Genomic DNA, 12,112 nt, shown 5'->3' with positions numbered 1-12,112 from the left:
GGTGTGTGTTGTCGTATTTTTATCGTGAGGGAATGTTTCTCTGTGCATGTATATTTGCTAAACAGTTCTTCCACCGTTTCTACTGTCCTCATCGTTCTGTCTAACCTGTGTAAGTTGACGTGTGTGTGTGTGTGTGTGTGTGTGTGTGTGTGTGTGTGTGTATGTATGTGAGTGACTGAGTGTATGTGTGTGTGTGTCAATGTGTGTGTGTGTGTGTGTGTGTGTGCTCGCGCTCATAATCTCTGACTGTGTACGTCATTGTATGTGAATGTGTGAGTGGCAGTTCAAGTGTGTGAGAAGGTGGACACTACAAAGAACTGTGTGTAGTTGGTTACACGCAGGGACAGCGGACTGGAGTGGTGTGCAAACACTGACCATTCAAACACTGCTAACATGGTGATACACAAGGCTTTGAGTGGTCTGTCTGACAGGTTACATTGTTGTCACAAGGTTGGCTTCACATTCATGCAACTAGCCTATTCCAACACACACACACACACACACACACACACCACACACACACACAGAGGGAGAGACAGATACAGAGAGCCAGACGACGACACAGACAACAAAGTTTAGAGTCAGAAAAGTCACACTCAATTCAGGACTCAGTCACCATGGACAAACGTTCTGAGTGAGCGACTCAAGTTCTGTGCGCACATTCAAATGTCAAGAAATACTTCGATGTAAGCGCGAACGCTAGCAACACACACACACACTCACACATTTTCGTCTGCACGCATTGTTTGGTTGCTTGAGCTTTGGATGTGCTGTAATAAAAGGTTTGAGTTCCAGTCCAAGGGAGTACAATGTTTAAAATAGTTTTCTTTATGAAGGGAATGTGATGGCTTAGTCGTTACTTTGCTTTGCTGTTCTTCTGCCTTCCGACGTACCACAAATGACGTTGAATGGAACACGCACGCGCTATCTCTCTCTTTCTCTCTCCCTCTCTCTCACACACACACAGACACACAGACGTGTACACACACATGAAAACTGAGAACAGAGGCAGAAAAGGTTACCACGAGAGACCACACTTTCTTCCCAGGGACTAAATTCCTGACTGAGCGACAACAACAAAAAAAGAATAAAAAGTGCGAATCGACCGAACTGCACCCCTATAGCCCCCCTGCCCCTCCCCAACACCGCCCTCCCACCCCTCCCCAACACCGCCCTCCCACCCCTCCCCAACACCGCCCTCCCACCCCTCCCCAGTGCCACGACTGAAGAACAGATGACAAGAGACGGTGCACGTCACTGGAGCTCACCAGACCTGAGGCATACACTGACACTGCAGCAATGAATTCCAGCAATCCTACGTGGGACCTATAAAAGATCGGAGGACCAGCACCCAACTGCAGACTTTTTAACACACTCTCCGTTTTTTCTCAGCTATGAATAATCTGAGGACTCAAGCTCAATTGTACAGCACTCAATCTGACAGGCCACACAAAAGTGGGCCACAGTTGTTGGGTGGTTGAAAGGCCTAGCTAGAGAGACAGCCAGGCAAAATGAAGATCTATACGAGTATCGCGATTCACCACCTCGGGAAAAAGCAATACAACCTACAATTTATCAACGACACAGAGAAATTAATAAAGAAAGTATTAAAGTGGTTCTTTTGACAAACACTAATGAATAGAAAGAAACGCAACTCTCTCACACACACACCCCTTGTGTGTGTGTGTGTGTGTGTGTGTGTGTGTGTGTGTGTGTGTGTGTGTTCCTCTCTTTGTTCCTATCTATCTCTATCAACCTATTTAATGGTATGACATACCCTTCTCTGTGTGTGCTTGGATGAATGAGAAACAAGACGACAAACTGACGGCGCGCGCGTGTGCATGTGCACGCACTGTGTGCGTGCGGTGAAATTCAGTCGAGCGAGTGCATATGTTTGTTTCTTTGCATGAGTGTGTCCGAGTGCATGGTCTGTTAGACTATACATAGATAGATAACTAGACAGTCAAATTTAATGGTGAGCGTGAGTCGGTCTGTCTGTTTCTCTGTGTGTGGGTGACTGAGCCTATGGTTATTTTTTTCCTTTTTCTTTATTTTCTTTTTTTTTCTTCTAAATCAGACTGCAATTCTATCCACCACATCCACACATACTGACTATATATGCAAAAAATATTCCCTAATCATACACACACACCCCTCACTCCCCACACACCTACCTCCAATGAAAAAAAATCCATTTCGAAAGCACACGCAGACAACACCAAGTGGAACACACTTTGCCCCAGTTATATAACTCCCGCCCACCCGGCACTAGTGCAGTGAATCATAAACCAAAGCCCATAGCTCCAGCAAGTCAATACAGGCTATGATTGTGCAGTCGCTATTGCAATCACCAGCTTACGATCCTGTTCACACATGCCCTCAGGATTAATCCCACGGCTTTTAAATGGACAGCCACTGGGTGCTGAACTATTTTCTCTTAACACACACACGCACGCATATATATATATATATATATATATATATATATATATATATAGAAAGAGAGAGAGAGAGAGAGTGTGTGACGTGTAACAATTTACGTTTATTTACCGTCAGGTCAGGGGCATAGCCCTTGCTACTGGTACCATGTAACCCAGTACTACCTGCCGCATATGAAGTCTCCCAACGATGGACCAGGTGGAGGAGGAAACCTTTTCCAACGGCTGTGAAGGCGGAAGAGGATGACCAAAGGGCAGGGGGAGCTCTTATCCTTGGCTGGAAGTCCTAGGAGGAGACGGAGCTCTGAAGAAAAAACCTGCACCTGCCGAGGGCGTCCTACACGTGGCAGTATCTGCATCTATGGGACTGTGAGCGTCGGTAGGGGAGAGACTGGGGAAGGGACTGCACAACTCCTCACTAAAAAAAAGTCACCTGTGCTGGTCAGGCATACGCTGGCCATTAAAGAGAAGCGTGAGCGAAGGAAGCAAGGCTCAACTTCTGGAGATGTTTTCCCTTGCAACACCTGCGGGAAGGGCTGCGCATCCCGAATCGGCCTCTTTTCCCATATGAGGACACACACCGACAGATAATCCTGCCTGCCTACTCATTCATTGGTCCGACGGGAGACTCCATCAATGCTTGTCAACCACACGGTCACGAAGATAACCGTTGTGTAATGATTGTTGACCACACGGCCACTAAGTGTAAGATAGCCGTTATGTAATGATTGTTGACCACACGGTCACTTAGTGTATGATGGCCGTTATGTAATGACTGTTGACCACACGGTCACTAAGTGTAAGACAGCAGTTATGTAATGCTTGTAGGATTGTGAATTGTAGAGAGTATTCAAGTGTTCTTTCGACAAACAAAAGAGGGGGGGCACACACACACACATACACACTGTAGATCGATATATTGACAGAGCAATTTAGGGTTGGAATCCCAGTCCAAACCACTGTATCAGTTACACACGACAGGCTAATGGCAGGGTCCCACACTGACGTGACAGGAGTAAATCCCCTTCCACCCAACCCCCATCCCCCTGATCTAATTTCATACACCCGCAGCATGATTTGACATAGGCTGACATATTCATACTTACACATAAAAAATGACACGGACGGCGCGACAAGGAGTGTTACTAATGCCTACGTCTTCGTATCAACTACCAAGCACGAAAGGGAGACAGACAGAGAACTTAACCACAGTTAACACACATTTCATTTTCTTACCATCACCATCACCATTATTTTCAAAGAAATCAAATCCCAAAAAAGCAACCAACATCAGCTCTCTCTCTCTCTCTCTCTCTCTCTCTCTCTATATATATATATATATATATATATATGTATGTATGTATTATTTCGTCGCAATGTAATAATAATGTTTATTGAAATATCAATCTGAATTTCCCGGCGTATTCTGTGAAGATATAACCCAAGCGTTGTTGTTGATTTTAAAATACCACAAGCACCACTACCACAACTCTTGTTCTCTTTTCTTTTTTTTTAATCGGGAAACAAAAGTACTTTTCAAGAATTATCCATTGGAACACGACCGAGGGGGTGAAATCAATATGGACATGACAGTCCAATACACTGCCACGCATGTTCCGGCGGAAGATTAATCAATTACAGTGTTGTCTGGATAAACAGCACGCTTCCGATGCCTCAGCAGAAAGGTAGGTGGGGAGGTGGTACGGTGGTGCTGGGAGGCAGGGGGGGGGGGGGGATCCGTTGGGTGAGGGGGCGTAGGGGGAAGGGGGGAGCGCGTGCGGGGTCAGAAAGGGGGACCACTCCCTTCATCCACTATGTCAACAGTGCATCGATGTGGAACTATGTTTTTTGTTGTTTGTATTTAATGATAAATAAATATTTAAAGCTAAAAAACAAAACAAAACAAAACAAAAAAACATCGCCACGCTAACATGTCTCACTCACATTGCCGATTTCCTCAGAATGTGATTCGGCAGGGTGGGTGGGTGAGTGTAACGTCCGTATTCAAATATGTACATACCTCTCTCTCTCTCTCTCTCTCTCTCTCTCTCTCTCCACATGCGCGCGCATCACACACGTGTATATATATATATATATATATAAAGAGAGAGAGAGAGAGAGAGAGAGAGAGCCGGAGAGAGATAGAGAGAGAGCCAATAAAACGATCGGAACACGGGAATATCGATCAGTCGTTTCATCGCACATGGCCCAAGAGAAAGTCGCCACACTGAATGTTGTCAGTGCAAACATGGCACTTCACAAAGCTCTCGGTGAGTTCAGTTCTGAAAAAACAGCTGAGGTCACAGTAACGTGACACTGGAGAACTAGTCCATTCCTTCCACTGTGGGTTGGCGCTGCCTTCGCTGTTTGGATAATTATGTAGTAATAATAATAATAATAGCAACAGTAATAGTAATAATAATAATGGACATTTGTTGAGCGCTTTCCTCCCGTACTTAGTAAAGAGAGCTCAAAGCGCTTTACAATAAACACCAAACACACACGCGCGCGCGCGCGCGCAAAAACTCACAAAAGAAAGAAGAAAAATAATGATTTAGCGCACAATAATATAAAACAGATTCAGAGACTACGCGTATTACAAAATTACACACACACACACACAACGAAAGAGAGAGTTTGCATGGCTTATAACTGAAAAGGTATGGAAGGTCAACTTGAATCGATAGGCGTTTTCAAAAAGATGTATTTTCAGACCAGTTTTGAAAGACTGAAATGGAGAGTGGCGAAGATCGTCAGGTAAACTGTTCCAGACATATGGAGATGAATAAGAAAAGGAAGAATCACCGAAGGATCGGGTTTTAACACAGGGAGCAAGTAGCCGCCGTGAATCGGAAGACGGGGTGTGTAGGTTTGAATCAATTCTTTCAGATACTGAGAAGCAGCAACCAAAATGGAGCTGAAGGTGAGAACTGCAACTTTGTACTGAATGCGGGCAGAAACTGGTAACCAGTGGAGATAATGCAGAAGATGAGTGATGCTGTCAGTCTTTTTGGTTCTAAAGATTAATCTTGCTCCTGCGTTTTGAACTTTCTGGAGTTTTTGTATTAAGTATCTAGGACAACCAATGAGGAGTGAGTTACAGTAATCTGGTCTGGACAAGACAAGACAGCACACCAGAGTTTGTGTTGCTTGAGTAGTAAGGAGATCTCGGATGGAACTGATATTTCGAATTTGAAAGTATGCACACAGAATATGTGACAGGGGAGGAAAAACTGGCTAGTGCACGCACGCACACACACACAAACACACACCGGCAAACACACACGCGGATAGACGAAAGAGAACCTCAAAGACGTTTTCACAATCAGTAATCAGGCAGTAAGGTGGCAGGATGGATAAGACGCTTATCAACCAATACCGTGACCGTGAGGGTCTGCGGGGTTCGATACCCGCTCTCCGTGTCTCCCTTTCTCCCAAGTCGGTTTGACTGGGAAATTAAACTGAGCGTCTGGTCATTCGGATAACACGATAAACCGTGGTCCAATGTGCAGCACACACATGGCGCACTGAAAAAGAACATTGCAACAAGAGGTCGAGACAGGGACAGAGAGACACATGGAGTGAGAGAAACAGACAAAGACCGACAGCCACAGACAGAATTACGTAACAGACAGAAAGAGAACGAGAGAGCAGCATGGCTCTTTCCAGAGGGAAGGTGTTCTGCATGCCGCTGCATTGTCACCACTACTGAAGACACAGAAAGCTGACACAGCACTGTGATTCTCTAGTGAATACTTACTGCAAGCAGAGGGCACCGTGAAGTAGAAAATCTCTCTGTTTGATCTCTTTGATTCCACGTCTTCTTCACGACACAACTGTTGCTGTAATTACTCCGTACATTCGCCGAGAAACCACAACAAGAATCTAAGTCCACTTTTACAAATGTCTTCTTTTTCTGAATTCCACTTTCACGACAAATTTAAACCTTTGAAAAACAATAACAAAAAACACTCAGAAGTTCTATGTCAAGTTGTTTTTTTGTTTCATTCCTCAAACGAATACCGAACTTGAAAACTAACAGATGTTTACAGATTTGCTGTAAGCTCCACTGGTCAAATCCAGCATGATGAAAAACACACGGCACTCAGAAGTGAAACATATGAACCTGAAGACTGACTGATACACGTTCACAGTTACTTGCAGCAACGTTCCACTCAGCCAAATCCAGCATGGAATTCCAAACTGTACGTGTGTGCTTGGCTTGAAATGTTCGCTTGAAGACAACAGACAGGAAAGTTTCAGACCTGCAGTGCTGTCAGACTTTGTGAAGGCAGATGGGTGACACTGTGCTCACACAACTGAATGCACGCACATCACGTGCATCCACGTTAGCCTGCACAGTTTCGTTTTGAACGGACTGCAGCACGGACTGTATTTAGTCTTGTGCACGTGTCTGTGTGTGTAAGATTGAGGGAGAGAGGTGGAGAGGGCGCGCGTGACTGCATGCCTGTGTGCCGGCGCGCGCGTGTCGGGTATTTGTGTGTGTGTGTTTCCAGGTCAGAAAGTGTCAGTTTTCAAAGTTACCGAATTACCAGTTTGCAGGCTTTCTGTACTGGGGAACACTGATACAGGTTGCATCAATGTGACAGAGTCAGACTGGAAAACCCATGCACTTACAACTGATCAATAACAATGGGGCTGTAATTATTAGCTTGATCAGAACAGATAATGAGATAGGTATAGGTTGGTTATACTTATTACAAATGATCGTTGTTAACATAAACATAGCTTAATGTCTAAAACTGAGATGTCCAACAGAATCTGAAAGTAGTAGAATCTCCGAGAGTCACACAAAATCAGTGTTGAGCGGCCTGCACATTTCGGAGCGGAGTTTGTCAGTTGCCCCAGTGGGAAACAGCACACCTATCAGACGATAGTCTGTAGATTCCCGGATGAGCATATATCGTTTTTTTATATCCATGTTCTGCCTCAGCTCACATCTTCTGATAAAACATGTTCTGTCAGGGCATTATGTTAAAGGCCGGACGACGCAACATGGTTGACAGTTGATGTTAAGGACTACGATCGGGATACGAGAGAAATCACAGAGAAATCGGTTGTGATAAAACGAAATACAAATACATATACAAATACATTCATCAATTCAGAACAAGGTACAGTATAATTTTCACAGTACTTTAAAATTCGTTTATTTCCTGTGTTTATCCTTTAGTTTACTTTATCACTATTCATCACAAATTAATTTATCCTTATTGATCAGTTTATGCATCTGTTCCATTTGACGCAAAATAGAATTCACAATATTCTGATTTATTTATTTAATGTTTTTTATTCGTTAATTATACCATATGTTATCAAGTTAAAGTGCATTTGATGCGAATTCATAAGATCGTTTTAACGATTGAGACAAAATTTTGCCGGCACTTGTCACAAAAATCAATATGCGATTGATCTGAATTTACCACAATCGAAGATCCCATAACATGCTTTGTTGAGGTCAGTGATTTTTTCAATCATTCACCAACACGCCCAGGCACTTCTGAACTGCTCACACTTTTCAGCCACTCCACCAAGCCAACGATTCAGCCTGAGGAAAAAACATGGCACAGACTTGAATGCTATATTGTTAATGAAACCCCAAATCCCCAACGGCACCAGGAACACACAAGTCAAAACTTTAGATCCACGAAAACACTCAACAAACAGTAATACATAAAACACACTCGCATTTACCTTCATTTAGTTCCTCCACACACAAAACGCTGGTCATAAACACAGTGTATCAGGGTCGTAATACCGTGTATCAGGGTCTTAACACCGTGTATCGGGGTCAATGAAGCAGTTGTGAAGCCACAAATAGCACTTATGAAAATACTGGAGAGGCCCAATAGTCTTTTTCCTGTCTCATATCCATCACTCACACACACCCCTTTCACTTGACTGGCGTGCAGTCAGTATCACTTCGATCCTGTGGGTGGTTCCTCACAGCCATACTCCAGCTTTGACAAAACGGGGTGTATGTGTGTCGGTGGTGGTAGTGGTGGTGGTGAGGGGGGCTGGGGGGGGGGGGGGGGGTGTGAAGGGGGAGGGTGACTCTGTAGGAGTAGTGGTGTGTGAAGGTTGATGGTCGGGTTTTAATCAGGCCAGATCAACTCTGGAAGCTGTGGAGTTAATCCCACCCCTTAACAGACATGGGTGGCGTGCGGAACAGCCAGGCACAGTAGTGCTGTATTCAGGTTTTCATGCAGTTGTGGCTGGAATTAATCCACCTGTCATTACCGTGACCATTATATTTAAGGGTCTTTGAAGCATGAAAAAAGCGTGTGTGAAACTCTGTACTTAAGGTCTTTGGCGTGTGTGTGTGTGTGTTATGGTGTGTGTGTGTGTGTGTGTGTGAGTGGAAGTGAGGGTGTATGCTTGAGGGTGTGCCACTGTGTGTGACTGTGCATGCAGAGGTGTGCACATACATATATGTACTCACCTGTATGCACTGTTATGAGTTTTGAAACCCTGTCTTCTACACTTGCTCTGTGTATTTGTGTATGCAGACATGCACATGTGAGAGAGCGTGTATGTCTGTGCTCATGATCAGAAAAGAGGGATTACATGATAATTATTTGTATTTCTTTTTATCACAACAGATTTCTCTGTGTGAAATTTGGGCTGCTCTCTCCAGGGAGAGCGCATCGCTACACTACAGTGCCACCCATTTTTAAAATATTTTTTCCTGCGTGCAGCTTTATTTGTTTTTCCTATCGAAGTGGATTTTTCTACATAATGTTGTCAGGAACAACCCTTTTGTTGCCGTGGGTTCTTTTATGTGCGCTAAGTGCATGCTGCACACGGGACCTCGGTTTATCATCTCATCCGAATGACTAGCGTCCAGACCACCACTCAAGGTCTAGTGGAGGGGGAGAAAATATCGGCGGCTGAGCTGTGATTCGAACCAGCACACTGATTCTCTCGTTTCCTTGGCGGACGCATTACCTCTATGTCATCACTCCACCTTCAGGGTTTTCTTCAGTGGCACCTGTTAAACATAGGTAACCAAATGTGCAACACACATTGTCATGATTCATTGATTTCATTTTATTACTAAAGATGGGTAACCGAATGTGCAACAAACGTTGTCACAACGAATGTCATGATTCATTTATTTGATTTTATTACTAAAGATGGGTAGCCAAATGTGCAACAGTCTTCATGATTCACTGATTTGATTTTATTAATAAAGATAGGTAACCAAATGTGCAACAAACGTTTTCATGATTCACTGATTTAATTCTGTTACTAAAGATGGATAACCAAATGTGCAACAAACATCTTCATGATTCACTGATTTGATTCTATTACTAAAGATGAATAACCAAATGTGCAGTAAATGTCTTCATGATTCACTGATTTGATTCTATTACTAAAGATGGGTAACCAAATGTGCAACAAACGTCTTCATGATTCACTGATTTGATTCCATTACTAAAGATGGGTAACCAAATGTGCAACAAACGTCTTCATGATTCACTGATTTGTTTCTGATTCATTGATTTGATTCTATTTCTAAAGATGTGTAACCAAATGTGCAACAAACGTTTTCATGATTCTCTGATTTGATTTTATTACCTGAATGATAATGGTATGCACCAGGGTGAATGAAACATGAAAAGTGATAGAGTGGGGGAGAGATCGATTTCTGAAGTCCAGTTCATTCCCTGGTGTGTGTGTGTGTGTGTAATCTGTGTGTGTGTGTGATAAGAAACTCTAGGGAGAGCTGGACAGTATAAAGTCTTCAGAGAAGAAGCCCCCCTCAGTCAAGTGTTTCAGCCCTGAACTCCTTACACTCCAAGGGGGCTGGGCCGCACCCAGGTCATGACACCTGGATGCCCTTGTATTGCTGCCTTTTCTTTTGTTTTCCTGGTCCTCAGCAGGTTCAAACCCGCGCCTCCAGGGTGGTCGCCACTTCAGGACGAGCCACCTTTTCTGGCAGATGTTTTAACCACTGAGCCATCGTACACCAAGTTTGAGTAGGGAAATTTAATCCTTATAAAGTTTACTTTCATTCCTTCTCGCATGTCTGGTGCATTTCTGTTATGCATGTGTGGGTGTATGTGTGAATGTGTGTCTTCATTTTTTACATTTATTTGCTTATTTATCACCATTGTTGTCTTATTTATTTATTTATTTATGTTTTATTATTATCATTTTATTAGTATTACTAATATTATTACTACTACCTTTTTCTATATTATAATTATTATTTATTTATTTATTTATTTATTTATTTATTTATGCAAGCTTATCTATTATTTATTCCCCCGTTTTTTTTTTTGTTTTTTTGTTTTGTTTTTTTTTTTTTTGTTTTTTTTTGTTTTTTTTTGTTTTTTTTTGTTTTGTTTTGTTTTTGTTTTGTGTGTGTGGTTGTGTGTGTGTGTGTGTTTTTTTTTTTTTTTTTTTTTTTTTCCAAGGCCTGACTAAGCGCGTTGGGTTACGCTGCTGGTCAGGCATCTGCTTGGCAGATGTGGTGTAGCGTATATGGTTTTGTCCGAACGCAGTGACGCCTCCTTGAGCTACTGAAACTGAAACTGAAACTCCTTCTCGACCAGATCCAGCTGGAACTCTTTTCTGCTGCTTTGGCCATTGCCTTGAGAGCCCATGTCCTCTCTCTGCCAGAAATCGACAACTGTTTCATGGGGCTGTGGGCAGGTGCGCCCACAAATCCTCTTGCATCAATCTCTATGGCAAGGACTTTGGCTTGGAAGCCAGATTCTCTCAGGAGGAATTTTGTTTAATGTCCCGTCACACATATCGGTGATTGAAGACATTTTGTTAAAGTATTTATGAATACATTTGAGTATTATCGGTTAGAAGGGGTGAGAGATGTGAATGAATGGAGATTTGGGGGAAACTGGGCAAATGAGGTTGAAATGAGGGTGAATTTTGAAAAAAAAAAAAAATCTAAATACAATTACAGGAAATTACTTAAAGGGCTTCGTAAAAGAGAAGTCGTTAAACTGAGACAAGCGAAACAATTGATAATGAATGCAAAAAGTCAAAAACATTGTCAGGTTACTAAAGCATATGCACTTGACATTAGAACAATACTTTGTCCGTAATGAATTTGATAAATATGTGTGTGCACGCACGTGTGTGCGTTGTGTGCAAGCATGTGTGTGATTGTGCAAAATGATATATGGATGCACCGTAAGTATTGTTTTCATAGTTTTGCCTGAAAAATGATATCGATGCTGTGTGTGGACAAATAAAAGATTCTCTCAGGTTGCTGGCTAGGCTAGCATACTTCTCGATCTTGTAGATGTGGGCTTCCTCCATTCTGCTTCCGTATGGCACAGTGAGATCAATCAGAATCGCTTGTTTCATTGCCATGGAGTGGAGTACTATGTCAGGTATCATGCCACTCTTGCTGATGATTTCCGGGTGTTTCTTCCCCTCTGGTAGGTCAACTGTGCATTCCCAGTCTTCGGCACAATCAAGCAGCCCATGTTTCCATGCTTTGGAAACTTTGGATGCTGTTCCTGGCCAGAAGCGGAACTCTACTGGAACTTCTGGTGGGGTTGGTGCTCCTTGGATAGTGCTCACCATGTGTGCAATTTCTTTAAGCACTTGGTTGTGCCTCCATGTGTACTGTCCTTGGCTCAACGCCGCTTTGCAAGCTGAGGACATGTTCCACTGTTTGT

The sequence above is a fragment of the Babylonia areolata genome, chromosome 3 (genome assembly GCF_041734735.1).
Source record: "Babylonia areolata isolate BAREFJ2019XMU chromosome 3, ASM4173473v1, whole genome shotgun sequence".
Taxonomy (NCBI): Eukaryota; Metazoa; Mollusca; class Gastropoda; order Neogastropoda; family Buccinidae; genus Babylonia; species Babylonia areolata.
The sequence above is the reverse complement of the archived record's forward strand: the minus strand, read 5'-3'. Positions refer to the sequence as shown.